Source organism: Coenobita brevimanus, chromosome 56, assembly GCF_032717465.1.
Source record: "Coenobita brevimanus isolate Jiangsu-jjx chromosome 56, ASM3271746v2, whole genome shotgun sequence".
Lineage (NCBI taxonomy): Eukaryota > Metazoa > Arthropoda > Malacostraca > Decapoda > Coenobitidae > Coenobita > Coenobita brevimanus.
In genome coordinates this window covers 5,585,762-5,605,158 of record NC_137009.1, presented here as the reverse complement: position 1 = coordinate 5,605,158, position 19,397 = coordinate 5,585,762, and the positions used below count along the sequence as shown (strand labels likewise).

The following is a 19,397-nucleotide window of genomic DNA, read 5'->3' as shown; positions in this document are numbered from 1 at the left end:
TTATTTTTCCTTATACCTTCCCTTCAACGTTCAGGAGCCTTATACAACAATAAATCTGTTATTACCTCGATTTCCTTTGTTTTAGGACAATGGCACATTCACAGCCTTCTCCCAGTCTACTGGCACAATGCAACACATTCAGGCCTTCTAACATCTAAAAAACCTTTCATTGCACTCCTTCCAAAACACATCATCATCTCAGTAAACACGTCATCAGCGCTTGATGCCTTCCCAATCATCTGCACAACAGAATTCTTGCAATATCATTAAGCCAAGTGTTCTTCATATTTTCCAATTAAACCTTCCATTGCAGTTTCTCCACTGCCGTATTTAATCATATCTACATACATCTCATCAACACCTAAAGCCATCACATTCAACCGCTTCAGAGCATTCTTGACTTACGCAAGTGTCACATTTCTGGCACCAAATAATTAGTTAGTTTTATAACCTGAACTTTTTTACGAAGCAATTATTACTTTTTACTTCATGTTCTTGAGAGTGTTTCTTGAAAAAAATATTTTTTCTTTCCTTTTACATGAGTACTTTCACCTCATTGGTACTTTTACTTTGAAATGAGTAAAATCTTGTAATTGAAATAATACTCTAACATCAGTAACAAAATTTAAGATTTTTAACAACTCTCTTGCTGACAGCTTCGTGCATTGATGCTTATTAATGCAGACCTATGGTATGCATTCATAGTGACGCGCTATTGACTTAGTAATGGATCATTACCGCAGAGGTGTATATATATCTACCCCTTCCCCCTTCTTTTCGTTCTTGCTAATATCAAATGGGCATAGTCAAGTAAGGAGAGGCCACTTGAATTATAATGATTAGTGAAGATTAAATCTAACTGCTCTGGTTCACAAATTATCTCTTGAGCTAATTAAACCAAGATAAGAAAAGGGATGTTTAGTTGTAATAACAAATAAAACTCTGTTGGATCAGTCATTTTAATTGATAAAGCTCATTTTTGAAAGTCTAATTTTTATCACAACCCTCTTTAAGTACATTGTCTTAATAACTGACTAAACAAATTTATTGCAGGCATTCATTCCATCCTAAGCTCATCTTCCAGCTTACTGAAGTCTAAGGACACACATCACATATCACAATATTAAAGGTTATTACTACACACATCATTATGCCCAACCATCCTGATATTTGCCATTCTAATAGTTCAGGGTAGTCTTAGTATTTTCTCTGCCGAAGAATTTTCACTAAGTTATATGAGGGTACAAAACGTTGTTAGCATATTTTAAGGTAGTAAAGGAAACTTATTAACACAATATCACAGAACAAAGTTTTGAAAGATCAGTTATGGCGCAGAATATGATCCTTTGATTTTCATCGCAAAACAAAACTACTGAAGGTTGGTTATGGTAAAAAATATGATAATCACCACTGAATAAAATTATTTAAGGCCATTTATTGTGCAAATATGGACCCCTGATAATCCCTTCGAAATTTGATGATGCCCAGCTACAATATGTGGAGGAGAATGCCCTAATCAGTTAAGAATTTTGTAATTACTTTATTCCCATATGAGACTGATTAAGAACAGACTGATTGATTAAGAACTGCTTTATATTACAGTTCAAGCGATCCAAAATGCAGCAGGACCTTCTGTGGATACTTCTTAATCGCTACATTGCAGAACTCCTTTGTACTTGCAGGATAGGACCTCTGATAGACAATATTAGCTTGGATGGGCTATTCTCGAAAACAGAAAGAATCGCTATGGAGATAAGACCGTAGCTAGGATACTGGAAGTAGTGTGTCCAGGCATAACTATGGGTGGCCCAAGGAGATATATTTACTTGGGTCCATGGGTACTCTCCTGGACACCGGGGGGATGGGCAGCAAAGTAGCCAAGCATAATTCAGGTTTGGCCAGTGGCTCCCCAGCCACCCGTATGGTTACGCCATTGGCTGGGCTGTTCAGAGTTTTGCTTTTGGTTCGTCAAGAAATTCCTTAACCAGCCTGACGGCGTGCATTGAGGTACCTGGAGCAGACGTTACACCGTAAGCCCCATGGCCATAATTGTGCACCACCTGAAGCACACAAACAAACGATTATAAGAATATTTAATGTGACCAGCTTCAGACGTCTCGCTAAAACCTTCCTGTAACTACTTCCTCTTTTCTGCCCTAATGTCTCTGTTACTGTTTTGTCTTCTGGTAATGATGAAAATATTGTTTGTCCCTGGCCCAGCTCTAAACATTTCTTGTGCTTATCTTTCATTCCTCTACCTCTGACTTTCTCATACTGGTAATTAAAATGTTTTCAGCTTAGATGTACGAGTACTTTCAACCCTATCTGGCCCCAATACTACATTTTCAAACGGTCCTGTTGGGATCCTTCTTGTTTTTCTCAAAAAGTTCTTTCGTCTTGACACTCTGCCTATGATTTATTACTTTCCAAATTGCCCTCCTACAGTTTCTACACGAATCCATCTTTCACTTCCCTCAGCAAAAAGTTCTTCAATGGCTGTTCTGTAGTTGCAGTTGTAAACGGCCACTGTTCTTCAAATATTGATATTGCTATTCAGTAACTTTTGTAGGTGTACAGTCAACAGCAGAAGTTCAGTCCCAACCATCTGAGTGCTATGAGCTTTTGGATACGGGAACAATGTGTGAAAGAGAGTTTTCTGGTATGACTGAATTGACTAATATTTAAAAAATGGTATAGTCCTGCCTTCCATCATATCTCTGAAATATTAGAAAATATTGCCATAATTAGTCACCTGTACATCATACACTTTTACTGAATCAAAAGGCTCGTAGCAGGCAGGCTGATGGCGACGAACTGTCGATTGTATATTTAGTTTAGGAAGTGACTGGAAGTTATTATTTTTTAAATCATGCAAAGCCATGAAGGGAAAACGGCTGGTCACTTACCCTTATGTGTACAGGACTACGGTACCGTACCCTTGGGCTCCAACCTCTCAAAGGGTTAATGAAGGATTGGTTGTTGTCATTTTTAACAATTTTTTTTCTTACAGTATTTCAGTATTAAACTGTTTTCGTCACCTAACAGTCCATCAGTTATTCCAGGCTCCTGATAATATTCCCTCAGATTCTCAGTGGTCCTTGTGTTAACCCTTTCACTACGAAGACGCCTTTTCTCTTGTATTCGCCCTACGGTCTGAGAACAATAACTGAAGTAATGTAGGTAGGATCAGTCTTTTAATAATCTGTCCAGTATCAGTAACAACATTTATTTTACTATTATTGCTATCACCATCATCATCATGACCTAGTTTCTCCTACTCAAGGATGGGGAAAGTATAAAGGAAGAACCATACACACATTCACTCGCCATTCAAACCCACGTAATCCTTTCTTATGATCACATGCTGCATCTGCCCACACTTCTCTCTTTTTCTTTTCTTTTTTTCATTTTTCTTCGCATTACCCAATCCATCGACTAACAGGTTAAGACAAAATACGATTGCCAGTAACCTTGTTAGATGCTCCTGCGTACATAATTCATCCAACCAACTCGATCCCCTGTCAGTTACCTAACAGCCTCAAATTCCATGTATTGTATTCTTGCCAATTTGCTAACACTAAATCATTTTAAGAACTCCACATTCTGTAGAGTTGTTGTTGATACTGTTAGATATAATTTATTTTTATAATTATTATTTTTATTTTTTTTTTTTTTGGGGGGGAGATACAAGAAGTCAGGCAATCCAAGACAGTTCGAGGTAGACTTGAAATATGTTCTGGAGCGATGTATCCTGGTTGCTAGTTTCTTTTGGTACATTTTATTCCTAGCATCAGCGTTCTCTATGTCATATTGTTTCTCCAGTTTTTGATCTCCTGCGCAGCAAACACTACTGAATCGATTGCTTTGTAAATGTTCGAGTATGGAGTCGTCAACTATATACTAGTACACCTGGATATTGATACTACTGAGATCCAGCAGATACTTGTTGAGATATTGAGGATAATCAAAATGGCCGATTTTGAATGAACTCGGTGGAAATGTAGTGGGTCTTGAGTGAACATAATCTGCATAGGTATGAATGACCTTGACCTTGATCTCAAGGTCACAGGTTAAAGTCCTTTACAAATTTTGAGTCATACCAAAAGTATTTTAATATTAATTCTACAATGAAAACAAAGAAGTATTTTCATCTGGAATGTGGAGTTCTTTGAATATTGCTTCCAGCAAATCCAGAGTTTTAGTTACAATTTATTCTCGTGGGCCTCCCAGTGAACGTTAACTCTCTCTCTCTCTCTCTCTCTCTCTCTCTCTCTCTCTCTCTCTCTCTCTCTCTCTGCACCCCCTTGAGCGTTCTGCCTCCATCAAATGTCATCCTCTCTCCTTCTCCACTCTCACAACAGGTCTGTAAGGTCTCCATCCAACCCACTCCCTTACGATCTGTGGACAAATAGACAGGATGGGTTCAGTCTTTTCAGGATCGTATTGAAAGTTGCATTCGAGGAATCGTTGCATCTTCTTAGCGATTGTTTTTGCATAATACTTCTTTAGCACTGGCCTTTGTGACATTTGTATATATCGTTTTAGTGCTGACTTCTTTTGCATCAGTTGGGAGTATTCTTGTTTGTAAGCAAAAGACGTTATTGCTTTGGGAGGGTATATATCTATATCTATATCTATCTCTCTGTCTATCTATCTATGCATATATATATATATATATATATATATATATATATATATATATATATATATATATATATATATAATATGTGAGGAAGTAGGAACCAAACGCCGACAGCCCGCAAAATTGTTTCCTTCAAGAGAAAAACAAAATACAAGAGAGAGCCAAATTCAAGATCCAATCATTTCGAGATGCCTGGACACACTGCGTTTAAAAGACTTGGAGATCATAGGATGCAGGAAATACAGACAGAGGGAGACAGTTCCAGAGGATTTACCTGTTGCATAAATGAAGGACTGGGAATAACGGTTAACTCTTGCTTTAGAGAGTTGGACAGAAAAGGGATGAGAGTTTGCTGCTAGACGGGTGCTACGCGCCCGTCGTGTAGAGGTGGAAGGAATGCATGCAGACAGTTCAGAGGAGCAGTGACCGATTGAAATAGCCAATAGAAAAGAGATAAAAGATGCAACAGTGCGGCGAAGAGATAGAGGTTGAAGGGAGTCAGTAAGAGAAGGAGAGTTAATGTGACGAAAACCCTTTGACTCCACTCTATTGAGATGAGGCTGAATGTGGGGAGAGCCTTTCTCCACACACTGAGAGTTGTACCTCCACACAGGGGCGGATAAAACCCCTGGATAGAGTCAACAATTGTGCAGAGGTAAAGGAAGAACGGAGTCGGCTTAGCACACCTGAAAATCTCCTGGAAGCAGATATTACAAGAAGATGTTTGAAGTATGATCTTTCTAAAGATAAGTCTCGAGGTAAATGAAACCCCAAGCATGTTCAAGGATGATGCAGGATTAAGCTGAATATTATTTAACTTTAGTGGGTTTACCTGTGGAAGATTTTGTCAATGAGTTGATAGGTGTAAAAACTTCGAGTCTTTGATACATTAAAAACAACCAGATTATTTTTACCCCAGTCAGAGATACGAGCCAAAGTCAGAAATTAGGTGTGCCATAGCCTCATCCCATGTTTGCTGAAGTAACTGCTGAGATGGACGTTGCAGGGAACCGAATGGAAAGGTGAAGGGTGGAGTCATCATCGTATGAGTGGATAGGGTTAGATGTACAGCTTAAGCAAAGTAGAAGAAGTGCGAAAAATAGTGAGGTATATGGAGATATCTTGGCAGTTCCCTGTAGTAAGTCCACGTATCTTTTTATGAATGAATCAGCTCAGAACCTAGAGGCCTGTGAAAGGCGGACAGTGATTGGGCTGGAAGTTTTCAGTGGTGGTGAAGCACATATTCTCATTATATTTTATATACATAAATCAAGGTTAATAACTAATAAGTGGCACGAAACAATGTATAGAGAATACTCTTCACAGTATTTAATGAGTCGAACGTAGTGTATAACAGAGTAATAAGTGTCAGCAATCTGCAAAGTGTAACGTGGCAACACTAACACAGAAGAGCAGCATGTCAGCTGGTAGTTTCGTTTATTTATAATATTCGAAGCAGTGGAAACGAAGTTCTAGTTGAATCAGAGTAATAGATGATGACCTCTAACGAAGAGGAACCTGCAATGCTTTTCTTTAACGAGATGTAATATTGGTATTATATTTTATCAATTTCAAGGGTTATTATGCTCTATGACACATGATATCTGTTAATGTGCATAGGCAGTATATTAATACTAAAGTATTGTTGTTGTCTTACTACTTTTATATTTCACCATATATATACTGAAATAAGAAGAGAAGACTGTACTATGCCAGTAAGACCTTGTAGTTCAAGGGAGAAGGAAGTAGAGAGGGACAGGAAACACGAGGAAAAATAAGAAAGAAATTAGGGACAAGTTTAAGAGTTGAAAAGAGGATTGATTCGGGACCAAAGAGGTGCCAACAAAAAACTTTCAGTATCGCCCACGTCTCTGCAGACAATACCCCCTTGACGGGGCTACATTCTCAGTATAAATGCATTTGCATAAGAAACGCAAAAATATAGTATGATAATCAGCAACATTCATATATTATTATGAGATGGTTACCTTAAAATTCTTCCTAGCAACTCCACTCTGATTACTTTCACGTCCATGAGATGCATAAGACATCGTTCTGTAACATCAAAACAGAGACTAGGTAACCAATTATTCAGTTTTAATTTGCAGCACCTAACCAACACCGATCCTTCCCCTACAGTGTTTGGAGGAGATGGTAGGAAACAGACAGCGATGAAGACAGTGGAATGAAGAGGCTACCAAATGGGTAACTAGCGTCATTTAGCACTGGCAGCATCTGGATGCATAATTATGTTGCTTGACGTTAGTCAGTTCCCGGATGTAGGCCTAAGTTGTTAAGCCCCGTCCACACTCTCGCCTATCGGGCAGTAACTGCAGCGGACTGTTGCTCCTCATCGGGCACAGTCCTGTCAGGAACATGACTTCGTGGTGTTGTCCAAACTGCTGAGTAGTTGATCAGGCAGTAAAGTTGGACCGGTAGTCAGTAGGTGGTCGGCAGCAATTGAGTGCGATATGACCATGCGCAACGCAGTTTGAAAAAGAAAAAGAAATAACTCAGTATGGCATATAAATTGTTGCAATTTCGTAAAAAAAGAAAACAATGAAGAATGCAGAAAAACAACACTGTTAAAGAAGGAAACTTTCTGAGGACGGCAAGGTCCTTGGCTCATGCCCGGCGCGCCAGACCACCGGGAAATGTCTGATGATTTCCTTTAACTACGGGCACTGGCTGTCCACTGGTTTGCCCATCAAAGTTGCCACAGAGTGTTCGATGAAGGGCTTTAAGATCATATGATTGCTTTGATATGTTGTTTATTTGTTGTATATAATTTACAGCCATTCACTATCGATTGCCAGGATGTTTACCGTGTGCGATATGTATCTTGCGAGATGAGCACGGTGCTGATTCCGACTACATCTCTCACTGCAACGGTTTTATCTTCTCTTTATCTTTTCCAAGAATATTCATAACAATCATTAAATAGGACATGTAGCAGTAGTTGTTGACATCATTTGTTCCCCAGGCAGTCTGGCCGAACAGCCCGGAATCCCTAAGGAAGGCCACGGCCGAGAACGGGCTTTCCCACAGATCTCTCAAGGAGTGTATGTTGTGTTGTTTGCGTAGGTGACTGTGTGCAATATAGTCTTCCATAATGTAGCTTAAGAGAATGGGGTGCTCTGTTATATCCTGGACAGGTATCAGCGACGGCGTCATCCATCCACTTTCTGGTAACTTAAGAGGGTTGGATGATGTCCACATCTCAGCCTGGACATGTTTTCTAATGTGGTGATGAATACAGGGACTGCATGGTAATCAATTATGAGGGTTTGTTTTTGCCTACCATATATTTGTCACTAATGTTGATAATGTTTCGACTCCACTAGCCTATAATTCATCATCTGTAAGCATAGAACAAAATCATAATATTTTACAGTAAGTTTATTTCCTGACAAAATATTCATTCTTCATAACATTATAAAATAATGTTCTTTCCAAAATAACGTGTAATGACGCCACAGGATTGTGAATGATGTGAGGCCTTCTCCTGAGGACCTACCACTCCCACATCATGTGACTCAACAGTTGCTGTGGCGTCCTTTCCTCGTTGGGTTCCCAAACATTAGCAATATTGGCCCAAAGGCTCTCAATGGGATTTATGTCCGGGCTGTTGCAAGGCCAAGGAAGAAGTTGTAGGTGGCGCTGATCCTCAAACCATGTTCGCACAACTCTCGCAGTGTGCACGGGACAATTATCGTGCATGGAAATGAAGTTTTCAGGATACAGAAGGGTGTATGCACGGACAGTAGGCAGCATCACCTCCTCTAGTATCTCTAGCTACTGCTCAGCCCTGAACCATCCCTCTATCTCTGTAACCTCACCAACACCATGGAGACCAATCCACCCCCACACGTTGCATGTTACGTGACCACTCCATGCCTATCCGTAGATGTACCCCCGAACATAACTATAGAACATTATGTCCTTGGGAGTTTGATAAATAATACACATTAATGACTTCATTTTCAATCATTATACTGTAATATATTTTCCATAAGATTTATTTATTCGATTAAACATTACCTATTTTAAATAATTTCTCTCTCTCTCTCTCTCTCTCTCTCTCTCTCTCTCTCTCTCTCTCTCTCAAGTGTATATATATATATATATATATATATATATATATATATATATATATATATATATATATATATATATATATATATATATATATATATATATATATATATATATATATATATATATATTATATATATATATATAAATCTATATATATATATATATATATATATATATATATATATATATATATATATATATATATATATATATTCATTCAGCTACAAATTATTCCAAGGACCGGGTACCGCAAAGAGAACCACTTGCTTGAATTATTAATGATATGAACGTTTGGTAAATTGTACTGTTTCATTTTCATTGTGCCTTTCTTCGTGTTGTTAAGCCTGTAACAATGAAGTTTCCCTTGGGAGGTTAAAGTGAAGATCTTCTCATCAGAAAAGATGACTATCCTCCAGTAATCAACGAAAGGAAACAAATACTGACCGTGTACTGTTAGGTGATGTGGCCATGAGAAAGAAACAGACACACACACACACACACACACACACACACACACACACACACACACACACACACACACCACGTAACATGAAAAAGGTCGAAAAGTGATGGTGAAATGACTGAATCTGTGGGACACGTCAGATAATATCTGAATTTAAAATTTAGTCTTTGGTTGAATACGTGAAGATGATCATCAGAGAAGAAGGTGGCCAACGAGTTTTTCTCATTTTTTCCATGTTTTATTCTTGGATTTTGTTCATCAGGTATGTACAAATAAAGTGTCAACATCTTTGTTTAGGTATATTGTTGCTTGCATCATTGTTAATGATGGCAGCTTTTATTGAAGCCAGCAGGGATGAGGAGGCAACCTGGACAGGAGTCTTGTGGCTGAATGTTTAGATCAGAAACTACGTTGGGAGGGGGATGGGGGATGATGTTCTTCACGAAAAATCTCTCCATGATTGTGAACGGTGAAACATTTTTTTATGCAAGTGTGAAGGAACCAAAGGCTAGAAGCCCGCAAGATTTTTTGCTCAAAAAAAAAAAATTAACACAGCCAAACTGATGATCCGTTCATTTTGAAATGTCTGGACAAATCACATTTAAACGGCTGGAGGCCATAGGTAATAAGAAATACAGACAGAGGAAGGCAATCCCGGAGTTGACCACATGCATAACAGATGGACTGGGAGTAACATTTAACTCTTGCATTAGAGAGTTAGACAAAAAAGACTGAGAGTTTCATGCTAGACGAGAGCAACATACACGCCGTAGAGGTGGAGGATTGCATGCAGACACTTAAGTGAAGCAGTGACCAACGAAGCTGGGAGAGAACAGAGAGATAGATGCAACTGTGTGTCGAAGAGACAGAGGTTGAAGGGAGCCAGTAAGAGGAGGAGAGTTAAGGAGACGAAAAGCCTTTGAATCCACCTTCTTGAGATGAACTGTATGTAAGGAGTCTGCGCACACATGAGAGTTGTACGCACTGCATGGGCGAATAAAACCCCCGTTTAAAACCAGCAACCATGCGGGAATAAAGAAGGCAGTGAGTCAGCTTAGCACACCTAATCTCTTGGAAGTAGCTTTTACAAGAGGGGTTAAAAGGTAATTCCGAAAAACCGAAACCCCTATTGAGTTGGATAGTGTTAAAGACGTAAGAATTAAGTTCTTCATACATTAAAAAGAACAAGATTACTTTTACCCCAATCAGAAAAATGAGCCATGTCAGACATTAGGTGTGCCATAGCCTAATCCCTTGTTTGTCAACCTAACTGCTGAAATGGACGCTACAAGAAGTGATCGGGGCACATAGAGAAGGGTAGGAGTCGTAAGATGGCTATCTGGAAATTAAAGTTTTATTCCAGACTCAATCGAAAGGCTTTGAGATGTCAAGTGCTATGGCAAAAACCTATGATCAGGAGTCTGAATGGAAGGTGAGAAGACTGCCAGTGGATCGTCCCTTGCGAAATCCACCCGTACTAGCTACCGGAAAGAAGGTTGTGATAGGAAAAGTGCTTTGTTTTTCTTAAGAATTGTTTTAAAAGCCTTAGAAATACAGGCTATTAAGCCAACTGGGCAACTGTTAGAATGCTGGGAATGGCTAGCCTTCTTTGGAACAGTCGGAATGAGACGGAATTTCCAGCAAGAGGATTAAGGTACAAGTCGACAAAGGCAAAAGAATTTACCTAGGCAGGGGGTACAGTAAACAAAGAAGCACAGTTCTTGAACGCAACAGGAGGACATCATCAGGCCCATTTGCCTTGATAGTACTGACACCAGTGAAGAAATTTAAATGTTAATCGTGAGCATGTCAAAGGGGAAAAGAGACGGAGAAAAAGCACCAGAATCATCTAAGATGGAGTACGAGGAGAAATTCTGAACAAAAACTTCTGCTTTTTCAGTAGACGAAATAGCTGCAGAACCATCAGAGAAGGAGAGAGAAGGGAATGAGAATGAAGTAAAATTATTTGATTTTATTTTTTGACAAGTTGCCCGAAGGAACAGGAAGAGCTTGAGTTGGAGAGCACAGAGCATTTATCACGAATGATATTGTTAGCAGAGTGGAGAACAAACTTAGCCCCGATTTAGGCAGATATATAACAGAGATTAGATTCAGGGGCGGGTTGTCTCCAGTACCTTTTGCAGGCCTTCTCCTTGTTGTAGACAGCATTACAATAAGCATGATTAAATTTTTTTTTTTTTTAATTAGTTACTGAATAGGGGAAAGGAATGTACGCTTCTATACCCGAGAGAATAACCTCCGTAATCCGTGAGGAACGCTCAGATGGCTCTCAGCCATGGAAACAATGATCATTCCAGGGAAATGTAAAAAGTACTAACTGAAGGCCTCCCAATCAGCAGCTCCAAGTGCCACAGCAGCCTGTTCTTGGGAGGGTCTACAGGCTTTACTGGGGTGATAGGACAGCTTAATGTGATAAGCTGTGATTGGAGGAACCCAACAGAGAGAAATGATTAACATAATAAGCAGAAGGATTAGTCGTAAGAGAGAGGTCAGTTATGTTGGAACTCTCTCCAAGGCAGCCAGAGACACAGGTAGCGTGTTGTACGAGCTACTGTAGGTCATTAAGGATAGAAATAATATAAACTTGTTCAACAGGTGGATCAGTGAATGGGGAGGATAGGCAAAGGTAGTGGCGATCATTGAAATCATCTGGAATCGAGATTTCAGAGAAAGATGAAATTGATAGGATATCTTCCATTTGAGAAGTATGATAGACAAAGAATATTTCAGAGTCAGTAGAATTAGGGAAAAAGTACACAGCACTGATAAAGTTAGTCGAGAATGACAGGATACTCAGAGTCAGAGTATAAAGAATTCAGACGAGAGCAAGGTATGTTGTTGTGTACATACCCACAACAGCAAAGCTTAGCTAAAAAATGAGGATGGAGGAAAATAAGAGGATGCAGAGAAAGGTTTGCTGTCAATTGTCTCGGATCCCTCACAGAAAGTGAGGCTTAGAAGGAGAGAGGTGATGTTTATTAGAGAAAAAATTAGAGGAAAGGCCATGGATGTTGCAGAAATGAATAGAGAGTGAGTCAGACAATGGTTCCATGCATCTCTTGCACATAACCGGGAAAGGGATGGATGGATGGTGGGGGTTTTTATGCTGCCCCTCCCCCGGACTCCAATGTTGGGTGTTGAGATGCCATTTTGTGCATGTATTTCAGTGTTGACAGTTGGAGAAAAATGCATAGGATAGAAAGTTGGCCTGCTTTCTGTGTTACTGAAACACTGAAAAATTTTAGTAAAGGGGGATGGTCATAAGCTAGTCTCAAGGCCTGGTGAAACGGGAGTCCAGCTCTCCCTGTCACCAGCTTTCCATCCACCTTGGGAGTACCTACTTGTTCAAGTTGAGTTACGGTCTTCCACTTGGAATGTAAGCTGCAGGGCATATTACCCCACTCGCCTTCCATTTCCACTGACGAGATTCCCATGTCCAACACTTTAGGCAACAACTTTGCTCTCCCTGTCTCCCAACAGGAATAATCGACTTGCTCCAGCCATAAGGTTTGTGGCCATCCCCCTTGTCCCCTCCACCCTGGATAAATTTTCACATACCACTCTATGGGAAGGATCAGGTTATAGATCTTGACTCAATCTCACAGGGTCTATAATGCTCGTATATCTGCTTGTACTAGTGATACCTCATGATCCTACAAAAGGCACATAGCACCAAAATGTCAGTTTACTGTGTCAAAACACCATTTAGTGTTCATGTCTCCCAGTCATAAGGTTAGATTAGGAATCGTTCGCCTTGAAGGCGTAAATTTTTGTTCTACACGAATATAAAACAGGGTCAAACACTCAAAATAAATTAGTTCATAACAGCATAAGCCAGATTAATGCGACTGGGGATCTCATTATCCGAATTCCCAAGATAAAAGAATCTGTCCATAACTCCTGTATAGTCATCACACGCTTTTATATATTCGCACTGTACTGTTTCATCCATCAAGACGCCACATGCCTGAACCTTGGTCTTGATCCCCCATCAATAATCCTATTGGTTTTGTCAATCGAGAAATGCCTTGGGATCACTCTAGAGTGTCTACAGGGACTCAGCTTGGATAACTGGAACATCGGCAATGTGAAAGTCAATAACCAAATAATGGCCAGTCCACAGTGACACAGCCCATCTCAGTACAAAGTCCATGCTTGTGTTGAAAAGTCAAGTGGAAAGGATTCATCCCTGCCTTGCTTCAAGACTTACTGGAAAGATTTCACAAGTTCTCTCCTCACACCTGACAGTCATTTTTTTTTGGAATACAGGCCACTTATGTGCCTATTAATCCATGCAGGGAGCCAATGGACTCAAAGGAGTTTCCAAAATGCATTTTGATTTGTAGAGTTTGAAACTTAGAAATCCACAAAAGATGCTGCCAGTCTCTGCCAAAACTCAAGACAGACATCTGTCTTAAATCAACTGTGTATTTCTTGAACGTGAATCCAGATTGCTTAGATGTCTGAAACTTTAGTAATTTACACTAAAATGTATTAAATGACCATGAAATCCCTCGCACACTCAACAACACTAGGCTATGATAGCTGCTGCAGTAATGTTGATTTTTCTTTTCCCTTTGCAGACTGGCATGACAGCCATCTTACCCCGTCAGAAGGAATGATACCATACCACCAAGAGGCTTCAGTGAATGCACGTAGTCCCTGGATCGTAGCTTCACTTTCCTCGCTTTAATAATTTCCACAGGAAGTACATGACTCCAGCCGTCCTACAGGTTTTCAAATTAGCCACTGCAGCCCTAATTTCATCTAGAAGAAAAGACAGCACCGTCAATTGATGGGACTGGAGTTTGTGTTTGCGGATTAGAAAACACCTCTACCCTGGGATGTTCTCAGTGTAAAGCTGCTCATAAGTAACCATCCTAAAGGTACCTGTGCTCATCCGCCCCTGACACTAGCCGTCCATTCGCAGTTCGAAAGGCAACATCATCTACATGATGATGATGCAGGAAAACTGGGGATTTCCTGGTTGAGTATAGATATGATGATTGCTTTTTTCAGGTATAAGGTATTTGGTATCAAGCGTAGAAGGTGAAGATTTCAGTGACAACGTTTATTCTCGTAGATAGTTGGCCAACAGGTTTTAAGTAGATGTTCGAAATACTTAGTGGTTTTACGGATTTAGAATTTTACATGCTTTTGATCATTTGCCAAAGTATCCGTGACGTATATGGCGGTTGGGTTTTTTCCTCCTTGATTTCTCTTTTTCTTATGGCTGTGCTTAGAGGAATCCTGATTTCGAGCCTTATTGATTAGTAATACATTTTTTAAAATCTATTTTCATATTCTTTTCTGGGATAGTTCCACCACTTTACAGAAAAAGCTTTCTGGGCTGGTTGTGTAAGTTTTGGGATATGTGGATATTTTATTGTTCTCAGAAACTCGGTTTTTTTGTTCGATGATCAAGTGTGTCCAGAAGTTTTTCCATCTGTCTTGCTTGAGCACTTTGATCAATTACTCTCTTGGTACTCTTTAGTTTGTTCTCATGTGGCGAGTTTGATTTTTACTTTGAATTGTTTCCATCTTTAATGAGTTGTTTCGTTTGAGGGGAGAAATTAGGGTTCAAGTTTTTGGTGTTGCCTTTCGACAGGTATCATTTGATGGTCCTTGTAATAATTAGGTAGAAGGTGGTAACAGTTTTGTAATTGTCTGCAAAGAGTCCAGCTTAAACTATCTAGTGTTTGTTCCATGGGTTTCGTTAACCAGGCTCAGTTGCCTTTTTGTGGTTAGTAAAGTTTTCCTCCCTCTGACCGGATTTGCTTTTATTTTATATGATAAATTAATGAAAGATGGTCTGATGAGAGGGCATGAACTACTTCCAAGGTGTTAAGAGATGCTACCTTAGAGGTGCATAACGTGAGGCTGGAGGAGGAGGTTGTCACTGGTTCTGTGTTGAGGTCATGTTGAGGTATGGCGTGTTTGTGTTTTTATTCATGTGTGTGTGTGTGTGTGTGTGTGTGTGTGTGTGTGTGTGTGTGTGTGTGTGTGTGTGTGTGTGTGTGTGTGTGTGTGTGTGTGTGTGTGTGTGTGTGTGTGTGTGTTCATTGAAATCAGCAACTATTAATTTATTAGGGATGTTCTCCAGTGTTTGGGAACTCCCTGCACTGTTGTTTGCAAATGATACTGTGTTGTTAAATGAAGACGAAGGGGAGCTGCAAGGCTTGAAGGATGAGTTTGAGACAGTGTGTAAGAAACGGAATCTAAAGGTGAATGTAGGGAAGGTTAAAGTGATGGTCTTCTAGACAAGTGAAGTCAGTGAATGTACAGTGAGGTTGGATGAGGAGGAAATGGAGAATGTGAGTGCATTTAAATACTTGGGTAGTGTGATGAGTAAAGATGGAAGTTCAGAGGGTGAAGTGCTTGAAAGGGTGCAGCAGAGAAGAAGGGATTCTGGTTCCTTGAAAGCAGTGATAAGAAACAGGGAAGTGAGCATGGAAGTGAAAAAGCTACTACATGACAGTATTGTGATACCAATTTTAACGTATGGAAGTGAAGTTTGGACCTTGTTGGAGGGACAGAAGTCAAAAGCGAGAACCAGTGGAAATGAGTTACGTGAGGGGAGCATGTGGAGTCACGTGGAGAGTGAGACCGACAAATGAAGAAATGGAGTATTGTGGTGTGGATGTGGATGTGATAGGAAGCATTAGGAGGAACACATTAAAGTGGTTTGGCCTAGTGGTGAAGATGGAGAGAGAGAGAGAGACTGATGAGGAGAATGTATGTGAGTGAGGTGGAGGGGAGAGAGGGAGGGGGAGGGGAAGAATGAGATGGAGGGATGGAGTGGAGAGGCATATGAGAGAGGGGTGTGTGAAGCAGGGCAGTGAAATGGCGGGGGACAGAGTGACATGGAGGCAATTTGTTCGTGGCCACCCCTTACGGGATGAAGGCATCTGGCAATAAGTAGGTAGGTAGATACATAGCCCTCCAGTATCCTGAGTGCATGTTGCAAGTGGAGGTATGTATTATGTTTAATATGTTCTGTGCCTCATTGGATATTTGGATCTATATTACTGTTATTTCTTTAATACTGTCATTGGGAACATGTACATTTTGTTGTGTAGTGTTTGTGGATACTATTTCTTGGGATATATGGGTTATCAGGCCACCCTCTTATGTTTGTTCTGCCTTGTCCAACTATAGTGTACTTGACGTAGAGTGTTGACTTTTAAGCGTAGTCTGTTATTATTGGTAGGTCACTGCGTATGTGAAGGAAGTTAACCCGGCACGTTCCATCAACGTATGGGTACATCAGACCTTTTTTTCATGCTGACACCCGTCAACATACCAGTATGTTCTGAAACTGCGAGATCCGTCATTTGCACATTTTTCAAGTTTTGTGGGTGGTTTTCAGCAGCCATATGTGGGGGACCTTCCTCTACCTGCCACCAGGTGGCGACACTGCCTGACCAAGCGTGACATCCCCCCCTCCCCCTCATGCCATTGTCTCGGCAACTCATCTGTTAGCAGTGACCTGGCCAGTAAAGACATGTTGTGCCACAGTCTCTCTGATGACAAATATTAAGGCTAGTATGATTCACCAGTCGATGATGATGTGGAGGACAATGATTACATGGCGCCAGAGGAAGAAACGAGCAGAAGTGATGAGGAGGTAATGTCGCAAAGGAAGATGCGGTATGTTGATGTGTTCAGTGAGTGAAACAACGCTTATATCGCCTATATTATTGTGTGAAAACCAATATATTCTTGTACTACATATAAATTCGTACCAAATGAACAAATATCTACCTATTCTTAGTGGTTTGCAATAGTTATCGCTACCATAGAAAACGTGACAGCAGCAGCGTGGCTTCAGAGAACATGGTACCAGGTGTTCAAAGGGACACCTGTATACCTCACTTATAAGCTCAATTGAGCACGTTATTGTGATTGTTCCATTTTTTCTCACAAAAAGCGGAGGTTTGAGCCAAAAATAAAAATCCAAAATCAGCCAGGACTTGGGGGGGGGGGGTCATTGGTGAAAAATCGGCAAGGCTGTGGCGGGTTAAGTAATGCTGTAATCATTGTGATAATACCATTGATGTGTATTTGTGATTTATTTAAAGTGTGTTTTTCATTTTGAGGATGTGTGAACGTTTGCCTTGTTTGCATCCACATGTTTGGTGTTATGTAATTTGTTTGTATGATAGCAAACATAAAATGCAAATATGCAGCCACTACATGTAGCTGCTGCATTTGACTGTCCAGCGTCTGTATGTAAAGTTCTTGCATTTGGGGCATGTGTATCTGTATGGACGAGGGGATGCAGTCTGTGTCTGCAGGTATGTGGAGTAAGTCAAACTGGCCGTCCAGAGTAACTGCAGGCCTTCGGAGAGAAAAAAAGGAAGATGTGTATCTCCAGAAGCGCAGTGTTGTGCTGATGCCATTGCCCGCCGTTATACTTTCAGTGGATGTAAAATGTTGAGAGCCGTTAATGCATGCTGGTACTTCCTCAATCTGGGCTTAGCTGGTTCCTTATGCAGGCTGGTTCCCCATTCGTGCACATTGGGATCAACATGGGAAGACAACCGTCTTCACTGCCAGACAAACAGATAAATGGATAAACAGATAGACAGATAGATGGATGGATGGATGGGCAGATGAACAAATGATTAAGTACCTCACCTGGGCATCCTTCAGACTAGGTAGTAGTTCGGTGACTCGCTTCCAGATGGACAGCGAATCGTACTTATCAACTTCAGCATTGTAGCTATCAAACTGCTTTGTTCCACCCAGAGTCACCAGCTCCATGCCAGGAATAATGAACGTGTCGTTGTCGTTGAAGTAGAAGTTCCTTACTCCAGGTGCTCGAACCTAAAATGATAATTTTTAATAATTCAGCGCAGCTTATTTCATATACAGGGCAGGAGTCAAGAAAAAAAATAATACAGTCAAGTCACTGTCGTAACTATGAACTGTTCTGCAGAAAGAATAAGGGAAAGATATTATAGTCATCCAGCATCGCTTTTACTGAAAGAGAGAGAGAGAGAGAGAGAGAGAGAAATGGCTGTAACTCTGATAATTCCATCTCTAGCATGAAAAGGCCATAGCGATATAAATGAAGGCCTTCACTTAATCTCAGATCACCTTCCAGCAATACCGGTACCTTTGCAATTTATTGATTATAATTATCTATCAGTCTTTATCTATATCTATCTATATAGTTATCTATCTCTATCTATCGATCTATCTATCTATCTTTCTTTATATATATATATATATATATATATATATATATATATATATATATATATATATATATATATATCAGCAGCAGCCGTTCATGTCCACTGCAGGACCGGCCTATCCCTATTGAAACAGGGGCGATACAACCAAAATATCTCTACCCAGTGGCTTAGGCTGTCTGATAGAGACTATGTAGGGTGCGAAGTGCTTGTGAGAGTGATTGTAGCGTTGTAATGGCTTTGGATGTGTGTGTAGTCTGTGAATAAAGTGTCATTGGCACGCCTTAAGCCGACAGGGTGCAAGCATACTAGTATGCGACCATGGTTCAAACACAGCACCCCTTATGTCCGCCAACGCGGTCAGTGGCTCGGTGAACGCTTCCCAAAGTTTTTACAACACTGGCTGGAGGCAAACCCACGTCCAACAGCGAGCAAGACAAACACTCTGCCACTGTGCCACAGAGGCTCCATATATATATATATATATATATATATATATATATATATATATATATATATATATATATACCTATATATACGTATCTCCCTCCCTCTCTCTCTCTATCTCTCTCTCTATCTATCTATATAATTATATATATAGCTCTCTCTCTCTCTCTCTCTCTCTCTCTCTCTCTCTCTCTCTCTCTGTATATATATATATATATATATATATATATATATTTATATATATATAAATATATATATATCCATATATATATATCCATATATATATCCATATATATATATCCATATATATATCCATATATATATATCCATATATAAATATCCATATATAAATATCCATATATAAATATCCATATCTATCTATCTATCTATCTATTGCCAGACGCCTCAATCCCGTTTGGGGTGGCCACAAACAAATCGCCTCCAAGTCGCCCTGTCCAACCACCATTTCACTCCCCTGCTCCCAACTCACACCCCCCTCTCTCATATACATCTCCACCCCATCCCT

At 40.1% G+C, this 19,397-nt stretch overlaps 1 pseudogene; it reads right to left on the bottom strand.

The window, feature by feature from the left end:
- Nucleotides 1–1,946: 1,946 nt before the first annotated feature.
- The window catches only part of LOC145401762 (D-aspartate oxidase-like), an 87,151-nt pseudogene continuing 69,700 nt past the window's right edge, over nt 1,947–19,397 (bottom strand).